The sequence below is a fragment of the Geotrypetes seraphini genome, chromosome 9 (assembly GCF_902459505.1).
Source record: "Geotrypetes seraphini chromosome 9, aGeoSer1.1, whole genome shotgun sequence".
NCBI lineage: Eukaryota > Metazoa > Chordata > Amphibia > Gymnophiona > Dermophiidae > Geotrypetes > Geotrypetes seraphini.
The window spans coordinates 174,717,717-174,739,819 of record NC_047092.1 but is presented as its reverse complement, the minus strand read 5'-3'; the positions used below and the strand labels follow the sequence as shown (position 1 = coordinate 174,739,819).

Here is a 22,103-nt window from a genome sequence, read left to right as displayed (position 1 = left end):
AAAAGCCTTAGAGGCCCCCTATTTATGCCAGCGTTTTCTTGGGCTACGTCAGGGGTGGGCAACTCCGGTCCTAGTTGGGTTTTCAGGATTTCCCCAATGAATATGCATGAGATCTATTTGCATGCACTGCTTTCAATGCATATTCATTGGGGAAATGCTGAAAACCCGACTGGATTCTGGCCCTTGAGGACCGGAGTTGCCCACCCCTAGGCTACATATTGGTGTCTAAGTTTAATTTAGGCACCTAGACGCAAAACACACCCAAGATTCGCCCACAATCCACCCCTAACCATGTCTACTTTCTGGTAGGCGCCTACCTAGAAGTAGCAGGTGCCTACCAAATTAGACACCAATGATATAATTAATTTTTTTAATTGCTATTTAACTGTGAATTTTCAATTAACGCCAATTAAGCCTAATTGAATAATACAGTTTGGCATCTAAATCAGTTATACATGCCGGTCTAGCACCTAATTTTAGGCATCTTTTATAGAATCAGGGCCTTAATGTACACCGTCCCAGTGTCTAATTTCAGGCAATCTTTTGAGAACTGTAATTTCATCATACTATGCTAATAAAGGACTCCTTTTATCAAGCTGTGTAGGCGCGTACATCAGTGCGCCTAGCCGATGTAGGTGCTTAACTTGATTAATAGGCTAAATCGGTGCTGATATTTGGCACTTAACTTATAATTAATGATAATTGAAGTTAAACTGAATACTAGGCCACAACTTGGTAGGTGCAATTCTATAAAAGGTGCCTTGTCCAAAGTGCCTATCTAAAAGGTTAGGGAGTGGATCATGGGTGTTTTTGGACTTATGCACAAGATTATAGAATATGGACCGATGTGTACATAACTTAAGTGCAGCCATTTTGTCCAAAAAAACCTTAGCATAAATAGGGTACAATTCCTTTATCCCAGAACAATATTCTAAATATCATTTCTCAATCTTGCCATTATTCAACAAACACACAGTCTGCATATCAAATTTTGCATTTTATTTTTTATATAGTGCTCAGAAAATGGCTGTCTGTATACAGTCTCTTCCTCTGTAAACCGCTCTGAACTGTTTGTGGTATTGTGGTATATATAAAAAAAGGTATTACTATTATTATTACTTAGTAGCCCATGAGGGGCATAATCGAAAGGAACATCTAAGTCCGTTTTCGTCTAAGTCACAAGTCGTCCAAAGTAAAAAACAGCTTAGGACATATTTTAAAAAAATATGTCCTGCTCAATGCAGGCGTTAGCAGCTAGCGCGGCAGGTGGTTTAACGCACGGTATTACATGCGTTAAACCCCTACTGCAGCTTGATAAAAGGACCCCTAAATGTTAGGAGGCATAGCAGTGCCTAACACCACTTAGGTGGCGGTAAGCATGAATCTATTCAGTGCATCTAACTTTCATAGAATCACGCTTAGCACCGCACTAGTCAGCGCTGACTTTTTAGGCAACATATATAGAATCGAACCCTAACTTTATAGGCTAGTAGTTTACCAGTTACATGTATATGTTCAAATTTAAGCCAAGTAGTGCAATCAATGCCACTTATAAACAATTAATTTTCCTTGGTGTGAACTAAGGACTAAGTTGTGCAAAGAATTGCTGGCATTCTATAACACATGCAAGCAATTTTGTGTGCACAATGTTATAAAATTAGAAGGCATTGTTTCAGTGTAATTAAACCAACAGCAGCATTCATTAAAAAAACAAAAACAAAAAACCAAAGATAACTGGGCTGGCCCTCAGATCTAATGTTATAAATATAGCAACCTTGACTGATGTCTTTTAGCACATAGCTACAATTTTCTTTATGTAACCGATACAAAAATGCTTTTTGGAAATTCTCTCTCCATTAACTCTCCCCTCTTAATTTCTAATTTCACAAGCAACATACCTGTTCCAGCTGTGAAAAGGAGGCTTGTTGGGGGTGGGGGAGCCCTATTTAATCCTGCTGCAACCCTATGAGAAGACTGAAAACTAATCACCCCTTGCATGAGTTGAATGAATCAGAGCATCTATATTTCTTGTGACCTTGTCCCATAACTACCCTTCTACCTTCCATAATCTGCATTTTGCTCTTCCTTACCCTCCAGAATTTGCTACCAATGCTAAAGACCCACTTTGACCAGACCCCTCCCCCTCTCTTATATAAACTCTATTGCAATATTCCAGGAAAACCCCACAAATTGTCTGCATAAGAGCAAGGAGACTATGCAAGCACGCATAAAACATTTGGAACAGCTTTTGACTTTTCACTAGTCGTCTGGCTCCTCTGCGTGCGCCCCCCCCCCCTCCCCCAAGGGATTGTCAGTGCTCCTCTCTTTGAAGGTAGTGCGCCTCTCTTCCACACTGCGGGGTAATTGGGAAAGTAGCAGTGTAATAACACAAACCCCGATGATGTCAGCTTGTTATTGACTTTCCAAGTCTGAATGACTGAGCAAAGGAGAGGGGGTGGGGAGGAATCAATCTATTGCGGGCTGTGTGACCGGCCGAGCCGAAATGAGCTCTCCAGGCTGTGCTGGGGGATGGGCAGAGCTTCTCAGAAATGCTGCTAGTGGGAAAAAAAAAATACACACACATACAAAAAAAGCAGCAGCAAGGCTGAGACGAGAATGCAGGCCCGACGGCTGGAGCAAGCGCAGCGCTTTCAATTATGCCCCCATGCAATATTGTTACTGTTTGTGCCCGACGTTGCAAAGAGAGGACGGATTGTCCTTTAAAAGGGTGAAGGGCTATCCTGAGAGCGGCGAAGTTCAGGCTGATTCCAATTCCAACCTCAGAAATGAAAGGTCAGCAGACAGGAAGATGCCATCCTTTAAAAAAAAAATAAAAAAATTATTATTGGACTACCTTAAGATCTGTGTGGTTTATTATTTGTGACAACTTCGCTTCAGTCAGCAGATCTGAACATTTATTTTCTAGAAAAAAAGATGTTTTGGTGAAGTACCATAAAGATACAGAAAAAGGGCAATCAAGATCAGTTTCCACTTAATCCTTTTGACCTGCAGCGCCATCAGAACCAGGGATGGTTTATATCCTTCACTGGTCATTCCAGGGACAGCAAAACGCCTTTTTTTTGGTGGAGGGGACCCATGCTGCACCCCAGCCGTATCCCCAGAAACACTCCAAACCCCTTCAGCTCCCTACCAAACCCAGCATCTCCTCTTTTTTTGCTGTCATTCATAGTCCAGCATCATCTCCCCCCTTCCCTCAATGCCATGGCATCTGGCATTTCTGTCCTTCCATACCTCTCAACCCCCTAGCATCTCTCTCTTTTCTCTACATTCCCCTTCCCACCCTGAGATATTCAGGATCTTCTAATGCAGGGGAAGAGGAATAAGAACTCAAACACTTCCAGGTAGAGGGAGGGAAGCACTACTTTGGTGGTTCCATGGCATCTGTAGCTCACCCCTGTGTCATTGCACCAAATCCCGTACCTCTTCCCCAAGTAAAATTATGCGTAGGCCTGCTGATTTAGGTGTTTATAATAAATACATACAGGAGCTTATTTAACACCTAAATAGGAGTTATTTGAGAGTACAAAAATGAGTGTGCTTCTTAGAGTTTTTTGGCAAAAGCTCGTTATTTGCTTGCTACCTTTTTTGCTGGAATTAAATACAGGCAGTCTCCGAGTTACAGACGCCCAACTTAAGTACAACTCATACTTAAGAACAGGATTGCGGCTTGATTTGATTTCGCTGAGCAGTATTTCCAGTGGACTAGACTCCTACACTTCTCCTGCAGCAGATTCAGGAATGATGCATGGCCACGTTAAGAACAGTGTGTGGTTGTACATGCTGTACATAAGAACATAAGATTGCAGCTGCTGGGTCAGACCAGTGGTCCATCGTGCCCAGCAGTCCACTCATGCGGCGGCCCTCTGGTCAAAGACCAGCACCCTAACTGAGACTAGCCATATCTATGTACGTTCTGGTTCAGCAGGAACTTGTCTAACTTTGTCTTGAATCCCTGGACGGTGTGTTCCCCTTTGACAGACTCCGGAAGAGCGTTCCAGTTTTCCACCACTCTCTGGGTGAAAAAGAACTTCCTTACATTTGTACGAAATCTATCCCCTTTCAACTTTAGAGAGTGCCCTCTCGTTCTCCCCACCTTGGAGGGGACACTGGTAGGGGCAGTTGGCCCTTTTGTCAGCTGAGAGCAGAGGTAAGCAGCAAGAACCTTAAAATCTACAAGTTCTGAGTTACATACAAATCTGACTTAAGAACAGCTTTAAAAACATAACTTGTTCTTAACTCGAGGACTGCCTGTATGTACATTTGGGTCACTTAGGAGTCAGTGCAGAAAAACAAAACTATGTGGAGGATACAAAATATGCAAGGGGTGAGTAAATAAGTTGTTTATCCAGTCAATATTCAACCACAGTGGTCAGTATCTTTTCAAATGCCACTTGCAGCAGTAAAACAAAAAAAAACATCTGGATATTCTCTGAATAGTGGCCAGCACTGAATATCTGGATAATTTGGTCAGTGCTGGAACTTAACTGGATAATGGAAAAATTCAGAGGCCAAGTCTCAAACTTGGGCAGGATGCACAGATGTTCCGAAACCACAGTAAAAAATACCGTGGTGGAATCAATTTTGTGTTTTCTGGGTGATGCCTGTACTTTATTTGGAAGAAGATCAGCAGGAGGGATGCTCGCTTCCTCCCACCTCTTCAAAATGGCAGTCTTGCCACTCTTGGTGGCAACATGGGGTGCCCTGGCTCAGGTGCCTAAATTGGGAGGGGCTTTAGGCACCTGAGCCTATCAGGGCCTTAGGCCCCTCCCAGTGCATCCCATTATGGAAGGGCAGGGCTGCTATTTTGAAGAGGTGGGGCCTAGAAGCAGGTGGGAGAGCGCTTCTCTCCTAATAAGGTATGGGAGGTTGGAGTGTTGGAGTTCCTGGCCTGTATGGGAGAGGTCTTGAGCTGGGGGGTCCCAGCCACTAGTGTTCTTCAACCTTTTGACACAGCCCAGTGTTCTTCAACCTTTTGACACCTATGGACCGGCGGAAATAAAATACTTATTTTGTGGACCGGCACCGGTGTGCGGACCGGCAGTTGAAGAACACTGGGCTAAGTCGTGCACATCACCACCCAATCTCCACCCCAGACCCCGCTCCCATAATAGTACTAATTGTAACACCATTTTTCCATCCATTTTTCATATATATATATACACACACACAATATAATCTTATTAACAACACATAATGGTTAACCACAAAATTAAAATACACAAAGCACACTGTATGCTTTTCAACATTCATTCCTACCAGAAAACAGATAATCCCATGCAAATGCAGGACCAAAAACTAAAAATACTAATAATTACAAACAAACCCTAAGATGCAAGACTCTGCAAGCAGTACAACCCCAGAGGAAAAGAAACAAATGCATTTCTTCCTGAACAGACAGCAGATGTAAATCAATCACTAAATAAAAAAATTAAAGCATTCCCCCTACCGTTGTTGTCTCTCTCCCTCCATGCTGTGCCTTGCCTTCTGGCCTGCCCCCCGGTGTTATCTATGGGCCGGTCCATGGTGCGATCAATGCCGCGTCTTCGGGATGGCTCCCTGGGTGCTGCATTGCACAAAGCTATGGGCAGCAGCTCCTCGCGCGCATCCTGCGCCTCATCTGGAAGCCTTTCCTCTGAGGCTGCGACAACAGAGAGAAGGCTTCCGGTTCAGGCGCAGGATGCGCGTAGGAGCTTTTTCCCACAGCTTTGTGCACTGCAGCACTCAGGGAACCGTCCTGAAGACGCCGCGTTGATCGCACCATGGACCAGCGGCTGAAGAACACTGCACTAGACCACCAGGGTTTCTTGGAGGGGGCTTGGTAGAAGGGGGAGTCATGTTTGGAGACAGCCGGAGGGGTGGGGGGGGGAGGTGTGGGAATCAGGTTTTGGGATTTCGGGAAGGGAACAAGTGGCGCCCCAGGGAGTTATTTTTGCAGGTCTGAGCTCTCCTACTTTCCTGTCAGTGCCTGAGCCAATCAGCACTCAAGCACTGACAGGAAAATAAGGCTATGACAGCTCAGACCTGCCTTAAAATTTTGCACTCTAATTGCACACTAAAGATAGGCGCTCCTTGCTGTGCATTACACGGAGTGCTAATTTTAATACTAATGAGCTCCTTGTAATGCATTAGCATAGGATTCTTGGTGGCTGTTACAAGGATCATTAGCAGACATGGAGAACCCTTTTGTGCATTGGTAGCAGAGCTTTCAGTCAGTGCCTGTGAGATTGCTTTAAAGAGTCTTACTGCAATGGAAAGCTTTTGAGTATCGGGGCTTGAAACCCAAAATTTGGGGCTGGATTCTCTAATATCATTGGTGAAATCTGACAGGTTGCTATAAAAAAAGATGAGCCATTCTCAAAGAATCGCGCATGCAAATGAGGTTCATGGAGGACTGCCAAATTTACATGAGATCAGTCGCTGGTGAGAGCAGTTGGCACATGGCCAGAATAGTCCATGGAAAGAGGCATGGATGAAGAAGTACCAGAAAATGCCGTGTTGTTGTGCCAATCAAAGGCATGCCAGCTAGAGAATGACATGGGGACAAATTTTTCCCCGTCCCCACAGAAACTCAATTTCCCCGTCTTGCCCCACGAGTTTTGTCGCTGTCCTTGTACCTTCGAATAAACCACGCTAGCAGTTTTAGCGCCGGGAGCCATGCTGAATGACCTGTGCTGCTCCCGACTCTCATAAGAACTCTATGAGCGTCGGGAGCAGCACGGGTCATTCAGCACGGCTCCCTGCGCTAAAACTGTTAGCGCGGTTTAGTAGAAGAAGGGGCTACTGAATAGGTCATGGGCATCACCAATAATTTAAAAGAGATAGGACTTGATATATTGCTTTTTCTGTGTGAATACAATCAAAGTGGCTTATATATGTATTGTATTTATTTATTTGTTCATTTTTATAGCCCGTCCTCCCCAGAACGGGTTACAAAAAAACAAAATTAGGTACTTAGAACTTCTCTATCTGTCCCGAAGGCTCACAATCTTGCTAAAGTACCTGAGTAACAATTATTGAAATAGTAAAGATATAACAGAAGTCCAAGAGTGTGAGGGAAGGGTACAATTTAAATAATAAAAAAGAATTAAAAAAAGGAATATAATTAAAATAAATAAAAAACCCTCAAAGTCCCAAAGCAAGACAGAATAGAAGTCCGTTAGGTTCTAATCACAACCTCAGGGTGTGGAGGCAACTACTAAGTCGCTGTGGAGGCAACCACTAGGCTGCTCCTCTACACCATGGAGCTATTTTACAGCCATGCTAAAAGTGGCCTCAGCATGCAGAAAGACCACACACTAATAATAACACGGGCCACTTTGTAGCACAGCTTAGTAAAAGGGCCCCTAAAAGTTTAAACAATTGCAAAGTACTGTATTTTGAAACTATTTAAGGGGTCTTGCTTTTTCAGGCACTGGACTAGATTCAGTAAATGGCACCCAAATTTGGTAAACTAAACTAAACTAAGCCTTAGGTTTATATACCACATCTTCTCCACGGAAGTGGAGCTCGACACGGTTTACAAAGTTTTAAAAATATGGGAAGAGAGAAGAGAAAGAGTTTACAAAGCATAAAAAGAGGGGATGTAATCAGGAGAAGAGATGTTATATGCTAGAGAAAAGCCAGGTTTTCAGTTCTTTTCGGAATAGTAACTGAAAAAAAAAATTCATGCTGAGTGCTAATTTATTTTTATTATTATTTTATTTATATTTTATTTTTTACTTAATTAATTTTGTTATGTTAGTACGTTAATAAATGTTTAATATGGTGCTTTAGTTAGTTTATGAGCCTTTTGGACAGATAGGGAAGTTTTAAGCACCTAGTGACTACTACTGTAGCCCGTTCTGGGCTCCTGGGAAGGATGGGCTATAAAAATGAATAAATAAATAATCTATAAACAGCACTCCGAGTTGGGGGCCTTTATAAAGCCAATTTCTGCATGAACTTTTGGGCACAGGGATTTATACCATCTGAAACCTGGTGTAAATCCTGGTGCATAAGTAGGCGCAGATCCCCCGAATTCTGTAATACTGTCTGCATCTTTAGTGAATACCCATGACCCGCCCATGCTCCTCCAATGGCCTTGCTTCCTTTTCAGCTGCATGCTAAAACATTTGCACATACATCGTAATAGAATAGCGCTTAGTAAGATGCATGTACAAATCCTAATTGGAGCCAATTAAAGGCAATAATTGGTTGTTAGCATCCAATTATTGCTAGTCATTGGCTTGTTACACAATTAAAATGTGTATACAAGTTAGATGCCCATTTTTGAGTACTATATAGAGAATTTGATGGAAGATCTTATACAAGCTCATTTCCGTGCAGAAATGACTTAACTTTGCTTTCCCTATGACCTTTATGAAGTGTATTCTTTAAAACGTGCTAACTTCCCTTCTCTAGGAACAAGCTTACCCTTGCAGAACCATTTCAGATGTTTATATTAATGTTTATTCAAATGTTTGATATACCACCATTTCTGACACGGAAATCAAAGACATACGTACAACAAGGAAATGAAATGGAGCTCCAGCAATAAAAGGACAGAATTCAATCACACCGCGAAAGTCGTCATAAAAGGTAATGAGAATAAATGAAAGTCAATAAAAGATATGCAGTGACTGTTTCTCTGGGCAGACATCTTAGCCTCAACCAGTGTTAGAGTCTCCTAAACACAACTCAAATAAATGAGTCAACCTCACTAAGTTTGGGGTTTTAAACATTGGCTTTCTATGGACAGGGACCACATGACTGTATATGATTATATTAAACAAGCCAGTGCCGTTGCTGGAAGTGTGAGCAAATATTTTTGGGCTGCCTGCCACCTATTTGAGCTGATGACGTGGTGGAATCTCATATGGCTCCCTGCCTCATTTCTTTTCCCCCAGCCTCTGCCCCTGCATCTTCCCCCTCCTTTCTCCCCTTCCTGCTGTTATTTGCCCCCTGCCTGCTTCTGTCATTCTAACTGACCAGCAGCTGAATGTCCTGTGCTGTTCTGCAGTTAATGTGCATTCAGAAGTCCTGGATTGGCCACTGTGACAATGGGCTACTGCGCTTGATGGACCATTGGTCTTATGCAGTAAGGCTATTATGTTCTTATGTCAAATATTTATTTTGTAAACTATAGGTGGGGGTGGTATTCTAGACCTCCCTTGAGTGCCTTCTATTAATTATCTTGAGAACTTAAATCGGGTGATCACGTCGTGAGAAGCCAGTATTAGTAAGGGATTGTAGCCCTGAGGACACCCCCTCTACGGGTGAAACATGTTGGCTTATTTATCCCTTGTCAACCACCATCCCAGTTAAGCTAAGTATTGATTCAAATACTTCTTATAAAATATTTATTATATTCAAATATTTATTATATTAAACTTAAGTTGCAAAAAATTTTGAAAAAAATATAAGAAAACATAAAAAAGATACACTTTAAGACTTAACTAGTTTTCCACCAATATCGACCCGGTGACGATTGGGTGCATAAAGCCAGGGGTTATGATCATGTATTAAACCATTCGTGGCATCTCTGAGGGCCGTGAAGAAAAAGGAAAAAGAAAAAAGCAAATAATTAATAGAAGGTACTCAAGAGAGGTCTAGAATACCACCCCCACCTATAGTTTACATTCTAGCCTTCTACTATTTATCAGCCAAGCCAACTATACAATTCAAAATATTTATTTTGGACATGTTTGCTGTGCCAGCATAGAATTCTGGGAAGTAATGTGAAGACCATCACTCCTCCTGCCTGGACATCCTAAGTGTCTTGGTGGAAGTTTGCAGCCCAAGCAAAGTCAGTTTAGAGAGGAACAGAGCTGAGGGAGGGAGGGGAGGTCTGAAATCCCACATATAAGAGTTTATAAGTGCAATTGTTTTAAAACAGACTGTAATGGATCTAGTAATAGATTAATACTAAAAGCTCCTACATCTGAAATGCAATTACACGTTTTAGGAAAATATAAAGTTTATGCATTTGAGTGGATGCTCCCAGCTATTTAGAAGCTGTCCAGTATCAGGTACAGAAGAGATAATTGACATTTAACTCTGCTGTATAGTAAATAATCTTATGGGCTACTACAGAGATTCCTTTCAGTTCAATCAATCATACCACGGAAAAACAAACAAAAAACACCTGTGGACTATACTTTTCTGATTTCCAGTAATTTTAAGTAAATGTTCCCACCAGGAACCTTTGCTAATTTCAAAATGGATGGTGACCAAGGTCTGTAGGCAATCAATGGGACTTCCAAAAATCTGAATGGCCATTAGACCCACCGATAACATGGGACGTGGCCAATTGCTAAATGAACCTGAAAGGTTTTTAGAGATTGGCTTTGTTTTTGAAAACATTCCTGTTTTCACACTGTTTTATTTTAGTTCTTTCTCTTTGTGTCTCTTGCACGCTGTGCCCTCTGCAATCAGATGCTTGGGATACATGGGGTATTCTTAGAGCTAATTGAATCCTTCTACCTTCCAATCAGCAGGGGTAGCAATCATGGATTTTTAAGCAAGTACAGTAGTAAGTCTGTATCTGTTGTGTGCCAACTGCTGGCCACCAACTATGAAGGCAGTCCGCTTTTGCAGTCAAATTACCACATTTGTCTGACTCATGTATTCCAAAATGCAATTAATGTTGGGAAGAAAACTATGGCCTCGGTGTCATTAGAATGCCAAATTACTGAACTGGCTGAAATCAAAATAGTCCTAATGATAAATTTTTAGCAAGAACATCAACCATCTTCAGTACCTCTAAACCAGGGGTCCCCAAAGTCCCTCCTTGAGGGCAGAATCCAGTCGGGTTTTCAGGATTTCCCCAATGAATATGCATTGAAAGCAGTGCATGCACATAGATCTCATGAATATTCATTGGGGAAATCCTGAAAACCGGACTGGATTTGGCCCTCAAGGAGGGACTTTAGGGACCCCTGCTCTAAACTATCATGTTTATCAAGCCTGGCTGTGTTTGCCACAAATGTGAGGTCTCATTTAATACATGAAGCAGGGGTGGAGGTGGGGAATAAGATGGACTGCTCCTGATTCCTTCTGGCTTTTTTCTCAGGTTTGTATTAAGATAGTAGACAGCTGTTGGGGTCATTATCATTATAAAGATCAATTAGTCAAATATATCAATATCAAATTGCACTGACTTTTTAAATTAAGCTTTTCTGTTTTACTGCCATGCATAATTTATCCAGGTGCCAGGGTTTATACAACATTACTTGTAATTTGTATAACAGTGTCTAGTTTATCTAATTTATTTTTAATCCAGACTAAAGCATACAATTTAAAAATGGATTTATACAGGACTTTCTGCAAACTATAGCTGAATATTCCTTTGGAGCAAATATTGATTCTACACTGACAGTAATTACTACATGAGAGCAAGTGAAGGAAAATTAATAAAATCTTTCATACAATAAATGAATACTTTTAGTACACATGTTTTCTGTTTCTTTATAGTTGGTTGTGTGAGAAAGAGAAAGAGAGGAAAATGTGTTCCAGCAACAATTGTATGCTGGATTTGTTAAAGTACGAGAAACATGTGATAAGCACACAACATCTCCTAGCTGTGAAGTGAGGGGTGAAATCAGAGATTTACTGGTATACAAGAAATTTCACAAGGAATAAAACTAGGTAGTCCATTATCTGCAACCATATTCTATCAGGTTAGTACTGAGCTGCAACGATGAGTGTTTGTTTGTTTTTTTAATGCCAGCCCCCCAACTATAAATGCTAGAAGTATCTGGTAGTGGCCAATATTACACAGCTATTTTGCTGTGATAATGTTATCCTAATAGTTATCCACTGAATATTAAAACTAACCAGATAATTACTGGGTGAGGAGGAGTAGCCCTAATGGTTAGTGCAGTGGCCAAAGAATCAGGGGGAACTGGGTATGATTTCTACTTCAGCTCCTCTTGACTCTGAGCAAGTCACTTAACCCTCCGTTACATCTGGTATAAAACAAGTACTTGTATATATAGCAATATCCAAACCGCTTTGATTGTAACCACAGAAAGGCAGTGTATCAAATCTCAACCCCTTTCTCATCCGCTGGGACCACTCTTACTCCACCCACAGAGCCTCAAGGTGAACTATAAGGATTTCAGTGGCAGTTTAAGATAACATAACATAACATTGTGCTTATTAACCGTTCAACACGGTTTACAAAAGATTATAAACAGTAAGCATAATCTAGGAGACTGAATAAGTTAATTAGCCAAATACTTAGAAAAGAGATGTCTTCACTGTGTTCTAAAATGTTTATAAGAATAAGTTGTAAGCAACAATGATTGAAGCTGCCTGAAACGCTAAAGCTGTGATTGAGAAATTTTGTTGATGACCTATAATTTGGTGTGTAAACTAAACTAAATTAAACTAAACTAAACCTTAGGTTTGTATACCGCATCCTCTCCACAATCGCAGAGCTCGGCATGGGTTACAGGAGTTGGGAAAGAAAGGAACTCCAATGAAGGGTTAAAGGTCATAGTATAAAGAATGTTTAGAGGGCTTAGTATACCAGAGAGGGAGGAAGTATTACATTTTTGAGAATAGCCAGGTTTTCAGATGTTTACGGAAAAGTTGGAGGGAGAGTATTCCAGGATCAGTAAGCACTTTGGTGACATGTTATGTGCCTGGTAGGAAATTGGGTTCTAGTACTCAATGCTTATTTACTGTAACAACCACTGATTCCACTCATTTACTCTCCCTCCTTTATACTAAACAGCAATAGAAGTTATTAGCGCAGGGAGCCACGTTGAATGCTCCACGCTGCTCCTGATGCTCATAGAGTTCCTATGAGCATTTTGGTTTTTTTTAATCAGGCTCCTGTCTTGTGAAACACTCTTTCTACAAAATTGTGGGAGGAACGTTCCTTAGTTCATTTTAAAAGGCGGCTTAAAGCTTATTTCTTCCTGCAGGCTTACTCTGTTTCACTTCCAGAGATTAGTGAATAGGGGGACACAGGTAATTTAACAGGGTGTTCGCGGAATTGATGGTTTATTTTTAGGATTTATTGGGTGGGTTCTTTTTTTTTTGGGGGGGGGGCTTTCCTATCTTGTATAATGGAGTTGGTTTTTTTTTTTTACTATTATTTATGTATATTTTAATATTGTAAATCACTTAGTTTGCTTTGTTTTGAGACAGTATATCAAGATAAATAAATCTTTACTCTCTACTATCCATAGAGGGGTAAATTCTCAACAGGTCACCAAACTTTGGGCACCAGGATGTTGTGCATTAAGCATGAATTCTATAAAGTATAAAAGTGTAAGTCCACAGTTTTGCACCTAATCTTGGGAATGAGTACTTATGCCATGTCAAAGGCATGATGTAAAGTGCTTGTTTCTAATTGTTCTGCTATTTGGGAGAATAAATGGTGTGTCCAGTTCTCCAACAGATTGGATGAAAAAAAAAAAAAAAGTCTTCTAAGACTCCAGCTAATCCAGAATACTGCAGTCAAACTGATCTTCTCAAAACGCAAATCTGACCATGCCTCCCCACTCCTTGCCAAACTTCACTGGCTCCCAATAATCCCCAGAATCTATTCAAATGTTCCTGCCTGGCTTTTAAGATCATTCATGGCATCCTCCCTCCTCTTATCCCACTGTCTTTCAACTCCTCCAGTCCCGACTCCTCCAGAACTGCCCAAAGGTATAAACTAGCCTTCCCCTCCCTACGCGGCATCCACTATGCAGGCAAACTGGGAAAATCCCTTCTCTTCAAAATCACAGGTCTTTGGAACGACCTCACCTCTCCGTTGCGGAACCTGAGCTCCCTTCAGTTATTCCGCAAACAACTGAAAACCTGGCTTTTCAGCAAATTGTAACTCTATCCTTCCCCCCCCCCTTCTTCATATAAGTTCATGTAATCCTTTTTTTTCTTCCTCTCTACCTACTATTTTAAGTTCTTGTAAACCGTGTCAAGCTCCATACTCATGGAGATGATGCGGTATATAAACTTAAGGTTTAGATTAGATTAGATTAGAAACAAGTGAGATTGAGTGTTTTATTCTTAGATGCAGCAAGGTCCCTGATGAAGAAAGCGAAATGGGATCCCTTGTTGGACATGTGTCGGTTGAAGTGATATTACCAGAGCATAGTAGTGTTTACAGCATGGATGGACATTTGAGAGTGATCAACACCAACAGATAATTTTTCCTTTTTTGCTGGAATCTTTTGTTCTTATTGAAAGGCTATTTGATATTTGTGTGTGACTGCATTGCAGCGAGATTTAGGCTATGTTCAGCGGACATATGCATATTGGCACAAAAGAGAGCGGAAAAGGAGTGCTGTGTGTGGGTTGTTCACATTTTTAATGCATATTCTTATCAAATTTAGTTGAGGAGCAGAATAATGTGAATGGTCAATGTGATGAGTAGAGCTTTTGCTCACAGTTTGTCATTCTAAAGGGGTGCAGGTAAGCACCATATTCACTGATACCTCCTCTCCAAGCAAAAATAAAATTATAGCCTATTACACATGGGGCTCCTTTCTGGTGTCCTTTTTTTGTGTCCAGTGGAGAGTTATTTTTGTATTGGGATGTTATACATTCCTTAAATTTTTCCAATTGTTGAGGGGATTACTATTTCTGTTCCTAATTGTTGGCAGTTAGACGCATAGCCCCTAACATAAGAACATAAGAATTGACGCTGCTGGGTCAGACCAGTGGTCCATCGTGCCCAGCAGTCCGCTCACGCGGCAGCCCTTAGGTCAAAGACTAGTGCCCTGAGCCTAGCCTTACCTGCGTACATTCTAGTTCAGCAGGAACTTGTCTAACTTTGTCTTGAATCCCTGGAGGGTGTTTTCCCCTATAACAGCCTCCGGAAGAGCATTCCAGTTTTCTACCACTCTCTGGATGAAGAAGAACTTCCTTACGTTTGTACAGAATCTATCCCCTTTTAACTTTAGCGAGTGCCCTCTTGTTCTCTCTACCTTGGAGAGGGTGAACAACCTGTCTCTATCTACTAAGTCTATTCCCTTCATTATATTGAATGTTTTGATCATGTCCCCTTTCAGTCTCTGCTTTTCAAGGGAGAAAAGGCCTAGTTTCTCTAATCTCTCGCTATACAGCAACTCCTCCTGCCCCTTAACCTTTTTAGTCGCTCTTCTCTGGACCTTTTCGAGTAGTACTGTGTCCTTCTTCATGTAAGGCGACCAGTGCTGGATGCAGTATTCCAGGTGGGGGCGTACCATGGCCCGGTACAATGGCATGATAACCTTCTTTGATCTGTTCGTGATGCCCTTCTTTATCATTCCCAGCATTCTGTTCGACCTTTTCGCCCCGCCCATGGCCACGCCCCTAGAAATAGCATGTGTATCTTCTAGAGCAGTGGTTCTCAACCTATCTTCTGTTGTAACACATCTGACAGACAACTTTCATGTATGTGACAACTCAAACACTAAAATTCACAGCTGAACAAAACATGCCTAAATATTTCATTGTTTAACTGTAAGTTTAGTACGAATTTGCTTATCCCATATCAAAAACATCAGTCAACAGATTTCTAACTTGTCATACAAGAAAATATGTACATTTGAATTCTAGTATCTCTTCAGTAGAAGCAGCACAAAATCCTTCCACTGCCAGATAGTGTGAAACAACACAAAAACCTGCCAATATGCTATTTAAAAATACTATATAGCAAAGAGAGCATATGGACAAAAGACCTGCAACATTTTAATTTGGAGATGGTGGCAGAAGTTATTACTGTATTGGGATTTGTCGGGAAGCAGAAATAGGAACATTTATCTAATCTAATCTGTTATTTGTGCATCGCGCAATACCTACATAGGCACAAGACGACTTACAGCAAAAAAGGAGATAGATTAGAACACAAAAGGGGATTTCAAGAACCTGACTCTCAAGATTACTGGTCTTCCCAGCTTGCAGGCTTCCTGTCTACACCAATCTTTTTGTGACACACCTCCCATCTTTTTGTGACACACCTCCCATCTCTTGGCGACACACAAGTGTGTCCTGACACACTGACTCATAACCATTGTACTAGAATAGCAACATCAGCTGCATGTGCAGCCGCTGATTGGTACCAATTAACATAATTTTAAGTCAATTAAATTAAGCTGCACATGCAACTGATCTTATTCTATAAATTGTGCTTGCATCCTTGCAGATGTAAGTGCATAGAGCTTAACAAACAATATAAGCAGTCTTAATTTTTATTACATAATTCAGATCCTGTACAGTACACAATCTATAAAAAATATTAAAGAAACAGTCCTCAAAATAAAGTACTGAGTTTAAATAAAAATAGAAGATAGGAGGTTTACACTTACTTTTGTTCTTCCTCCCTCGGGTGTTACCTCCTCTGGACAACTACCTCCTCCCTGCCGTACTTCTCAAAGGTTTTCTCTGCTGGGAAGGCTTCCAGGTCAGCTGCCAGCCATGTGCAGGACTCATGGCCACGGCTTTGAGAAGAGAAGTACAGTGGGAAGGAGGGAGCCAGCCACAGAAGTAACACTCATGGGAGGGAGGCAAATGAGAAGGAGGACGAGGGGCATGTTGAAACAGGAAGAGAGGAAGAGGGGTACATTGGCACATGAAGAGAGAAGTAGGACCCAGGTTTGTAAGTCGGACGTTCTTAAACCGGGGGACTGCCTGTATTCAGTTTACAGGTACAATTTGCTATAGTTACAGTACAAGGTTGTTCAATACAAGTTTTTATCCTAACTTGACACATACTAGGTATCAAATTTTTTATTTTTATGAAATAATGTATCCCTCGCTGTCTTCTTTTTGTATCCTATGCAATCTACCCCATTGTTTGTATCATAAAGAGTCTCATATTATTTTAATTGTTTATGTCTAGCCTCCCTGTTTTAAATTATTAGCTTTGTATTATGTAAACCGCTTAAGATGGTTTTAAGCAGCATATCAAACCTAATTAAACTTGAACTTGATCTAATAGCAGTATACATAATATACAGTTTACAGGTTAAATTTGTCATAGTTCACAGATCAAGATTTTTCAATATAAATTTTTATCCTAACGTGATATACAGAGGATCTAGTTCCAATGTACATCTTTTTGTAATCCATCGGTCGTGGGCAGGGAAATCAGGTGAAGAGGTATGTTTGCATTGCTTTCCTAAAGTTGAGGAGTCCTTCAAGGGATCTGATCTGTGGGGGCAGTTGATTCCAGTAACATAGTAGATGACAACAGATAAAGACCTGAAAGTCCATCCAGTCTGCCCAACAGTCACACTCATTATCAATTTATTATTAAACCAACAATAAATGAGGTATAAAAATATTTGATATTAGTCTTTCTTTGCCATTTTGGGACACAGTCCACCTGGCACTGTCCTTCTCAGTCCTTCCCTTGGTACTGTGCATTTTCCCCATGAGGAAAGCCACAGTACATGAAGAGGGCAAAGGGCTATTTTCATAGAGCCTTTCTTGCAATTAAGCCCCTATTTACCTGCAGACAATGTCCTTGCAAATTGCCCCCTAATTTTGAAAAGAATAATATTGTAGAAAATTACCTAATATACGTAGTGTATAACTACTTCAAACAAATGAAACTGTGGAGATTCAATGTTCACAGACCTAAAGTTGTAGTCTATTCAAAGTGTCCTAACAACAATAAAAGCTAAAATCACAATAAAATCTCTATCCAGATTAATCATCAAAGGACCCAACACGGGCTGTGTTTTGGCTAAACATGCCTTCTTCAAGGATCCAAGATGTAATAATGCAGTTTTTGAAAAATGTGGACAAAATCTGGAAAACCAATTGTAGGAACTGAGTGCGAAATAGCAGTGCTGGAAGCAGTACTAAAAAAACTGAGTTTCCACAGTTTTGTTTGTTTGGATTTGCTCTTCTTCTCCTGTGGAAATTTGGGTCTTCTTGCTTTTGTTGTTTCTTTGGTGTATCACAACTTGCCATACATGAGAGTAAGGTAAAATACCTCAGCATTCATGAGCGCATGTTTATAAACAATGCGCTGTGCGTGATAGTGGACAAAAGCTAAGCTGCCACCTGAGCAGTGGTAGCAGCGCTATTCAAACATGGAGGGTAACCTGCATGGAACAGCAGTTACAACTCTATACAATAAAAGTGCAGAAGAGGGACAAAGCACGCCACAAAAAGTGAACACCCAGGAAAAAATCAACATGGGCCATCCAGATTCGGGGAAAAATAGAATTTATGGTTGTGGGACCCGATATGGGCCGTGTTTTGATGTGAAACACATACCACAGGGGTCCATTAAAGTCAATTCAGAAACGCTTCTAAAATGAGGAAACTAGAAACATCAAAATGCACTACTTGTTTTGGTATCATTGTTTGTCCCACCCAATAAAACCTCAGCAAAATACTACTACTACTACTACTACTACTATTTAACATTTCCATATAATGGCAATTGGGTTGATAAGGGACATTAAACGAGACTTGATGCTCTGGTGTGCAGTTTATCCCTCTATGAGATTTGGACCCTGATCTGTTTGGGGTCCTTGCCATGTACATGGGGCAAGCGTTTCGTGCCGAAACAAAGCATGTGTCAGATCCCTCGATAATAAATTATACTGTTTCCTCCCCCCAATCTGGATAACCCTAAACAAAGACATGGACGGGTGTAATGTGTATGAAGCAACAGTTGTTTATGTTTATTGAAAGCTTCTATACCGCTACTAATGACTGGGTGAGTAAATTCAGAGTGATTTACATGAGCTTCTGCAAAGGTGTTGCAATAGAGAGTTGGAGTGTTTCTGTGATGGTTTTCAATACTGCACTCACTTTTGGTTTTGGCATCATGGTATGATGCATTTACATATCTTTTACATTTAGGCCCAAATTCTGTAACCAGCGCCTAAAATTAGGCACCTATTTTGGAGGCGCCCAACTAGATAGGTGCCTATCTAAATTGAATAACAAGCTCAATTAAGCTTTTTAATCAGCACTGATTGAAACATAGGCGCCTATCAAGAAAGGGCAGAGAGAGTAGAGAGGGACAGATTCTTCAAACTTTCAAAAAATAAAAAAAACAAGAGGGCATTCGGAAAAGTTGAAAGGGGACAGATTCAAAAAGAATGCTAGGAAGTTCTTTTTTACCCAACGTGTGGTGGACACCTGGAATGCGCTTCCAGAGGACGTAATAGGGCAGAGTACGGTACTGGGATTTAAGAAAGGATTGGACAATTTCCTGCTGGAAAAGGGGATAAAGGGGTATAGATAGAGGATTACTGCACAGGTCCTGGACCTGTTGGGCCGCCGCATGAGCGGACTGCTGGGCACAATGGACTTCAGATCTGACCCAGCAGAGGCATTGCTTATGTTCTTATGGGAGAGGAGGAGATAGTGGATGCTGTGGATGGACCATTTGGCCTTTATCTGCCATCATGTTTCTATGTTACTAAAGTTCTGTGACATCACAATGCAGGTGCAAAGAGCCTTACCCTATAGGAAGAGGAGATGCAAATGTTAAGAGCCTTAGCCAATAGGGAGAGGAGGAGATAGCGGATGCTCTGAATGGGCCATTTGGCCTTTATCTGCCATCATGTTTCTATATTACTAAAGTTCTATGACATCACAATGCAGGTGCAAAGAGCCTTAGCCTCATGCAAAATTGTCATTTCTTTAATGACATTAACTGTTTTTTTCTGAGGTCCTCCAAGTACCTACAAATCCAAAATGTGGCCCTGCAAAGGGTTTGAGTTTGAGACCACTACTCTAAACAAACACAAGGGAGGGTGGGGTAACCTATATAGAGGAAGTGATAACCTGCAAGAAGCACCAATTATAACTCTTAACACGTTACTGGACAGACTGGTCTTTATCTGCCATTATCTACTATGTTGTTATGCATTTTTTTAAAATATTGTGCTGCACACAGAATACAACTATCTTTTAACTTGTCTAAGGCAGATCCAGACAAACAACTTGCAATTTAGCAACCAAGCCCAGTTGGGCAGGTTTTCCCCCTTGGTATATTAAGTTTGAATATAGGTTTTCAGTTTTCAGTATGAACGTTGTCATGTACTTGCCAAGTCATATACATCAAGATTATGAAACTGAATTGAAAAAGGCACTTCCAATTAAGCTTTGTGGCCTGCAAATTCTTCTTCCTATTTATGATGTAATTAATTTCAAGTTAATAGCTTTTTTGTTTTGTTTTTATTTTCTTTGCTTTGGCACAATCAAATATCAGGAAAAGAATGGTTGCTATAGCTGCAAGGAAAATATTATATATGTTAAAAATGTCTGAAATGAAGGAAGAGTATACATTAGCATTTCAGGCTGCTTTCTATGACAGGGAATTTAGGCCATTGTTCTTACAAGCACTTTAGAACTCAACTGAAAACTTATCTTTTTTCAAAATACTTGGCAAATTAATTTAAATGATCCCTAGGTTGTGTCATTTTTAATCTTTTGTTAACCGCTTTGAACTTACGGTTATGCGGTTTATAAGTATGATGTTATGTTATGTGCTATCACAGTCTATCGGGGCTGGATACATTGTAATCTGATCTATGTAAAAGATTGGCGTTGAGAAAATATCTGCCAAACACTTTTCTTTATGTTTCATGAACAAAGTAGAAGTGTGGGAGCTCTGTTGGTCCATTTGGATATGTAGAAATAAGTATCAATTAATAAGTTGTAGTCTAGAGTCAGTCAAAAAATAATTTACCCCCCTTTTACTAAGCCACGGTAGAGATTTCTACAATGGCCTGGAGCGCTAAATGCTCCAACGCTGATGAGCGTCAGAGTAAAGGCTTTAGTTCATTGGGCAGACTAAAGTGGGTCAAGTTGTGATGGAGTGAAAATCCTTGGGGTGGTAGTTGATTGTTTCTCAATCTCAGCCCATCATTATTATGCAGAAATAAAAAAATCAGCATGCCACTTTTTTTAAAATCTAGATTTTATAAATGTGATAAGTGGAATCTCACACTCTTGTTTATATACTTGATAAATATAACCTCATACTCTTAACATTAAACGTTAAATCAGTATGAGTTTTAACTGGATTTAGGAAGTATTTTATAATCTACCTATCCCTCGTTCATAATGTGACTCTCCCTCCTTTCCTATCAAGATATTGTAGTTCCACTCCCTTCCCTATAACTATCTTACCCTATTGTATTTTATGTCTGTTTATGTAATGTACCCTCCATTCTTTATATTTTCCCATTTTTATTGTACACTGCTCAGTATTATAATGAATGGTATATCAAAGCTTAAATAAACTTTAAACTTTTGTGTCACCTCAGTTAACACAACTTTTCTTCACTGCCAAGCATGTTATGAAAGAATGCAAAACCTTGCAAAAACACACTCGGCCTATAGCAGTGGTCTCAAACTCAAACCCTTTGCAGGGCCACATTTTGGATTTGTAGGTACTTGGAGGGCCTCAGAAAAGATAGTTAATGTCTTATTAAAGAAATTATAATTTTGCAGGAGGTTAAACTCTTTATAGTTTATAAATATTTCTTTTTAGCTAATAATAATATTGTAATTTATAGCTAAAGAGACATATGATCAAGAAACTATTTTATTTTACTTTTGTGATTATGATAAACATACCAAGAGCCTCAAAATAGTACTAGGCGGGCCACGAGTTTGAGACCACTGGACTAAAGCAAACCTGTCACTTCATAAGAATACCGACAGGATTCAAAATGCAATTCTAACTATGAAAAGACACTATGACATTGGGAACTAAAACACCAATAAACCTCCTTTTGGGAAAATGCAGACAGCTGGACTGCTACAGATCACTATACCTTCATTGTCCATGAGTGACCCAACCCCATACAGTAGAGGAACAGCAGTGCAAGCCCCATCACTTCTCATCCTTCTTGTAGTCACAGAAAACTGCAATAGTACAAAGACCAGAAAAGAAAAAAGAAACTGAAAAAAATTTGTATTATTGTCAAAATATGTTTTTTTTACTGAAATTGTACACCGCCTAGAAGTCTGATTAGGCAGTATAAGAAATTTTAAATAAACTAGAACTTGTAAGACAGCTAGGGCAGAAGTTTTATTATTTAGGAAAAATGCTTGAGTACCTGAATAAATTAATGTAAACTGTTCTGAGCTCCCCTAGGAGAACGGTATAGAAAATTGAATGA

At 40.3% G+C, this 22,103-nt stretch overlaps 1 long non-coding RNA gene across 1 annotated transcript in view; it reads right to left on the bottom strand.

The window, feature by feature from the left end:
- Positions 1-1,258: 1,258 nt before the first annotated feature.
- LOC117366553 overlaps positions 1,259-22,103 on the bottom strand; it is a 30,768-nt gene continuing 9,923 nt past the window's right edge. The window contains exons 2-3 of the long non-coding RNA XR_004540608.1: positions 21,756-21,846; positions 1,259-2,817 (exon numbers count right to left, since the gene is read on the bottom strand). This is a non-coding gene — a long non-coding RNA (uncharacterized LOC117366553). The remainder of the gene's footprint in view (positions 2,818-21,755; positions 21,847-22,103) is intronic.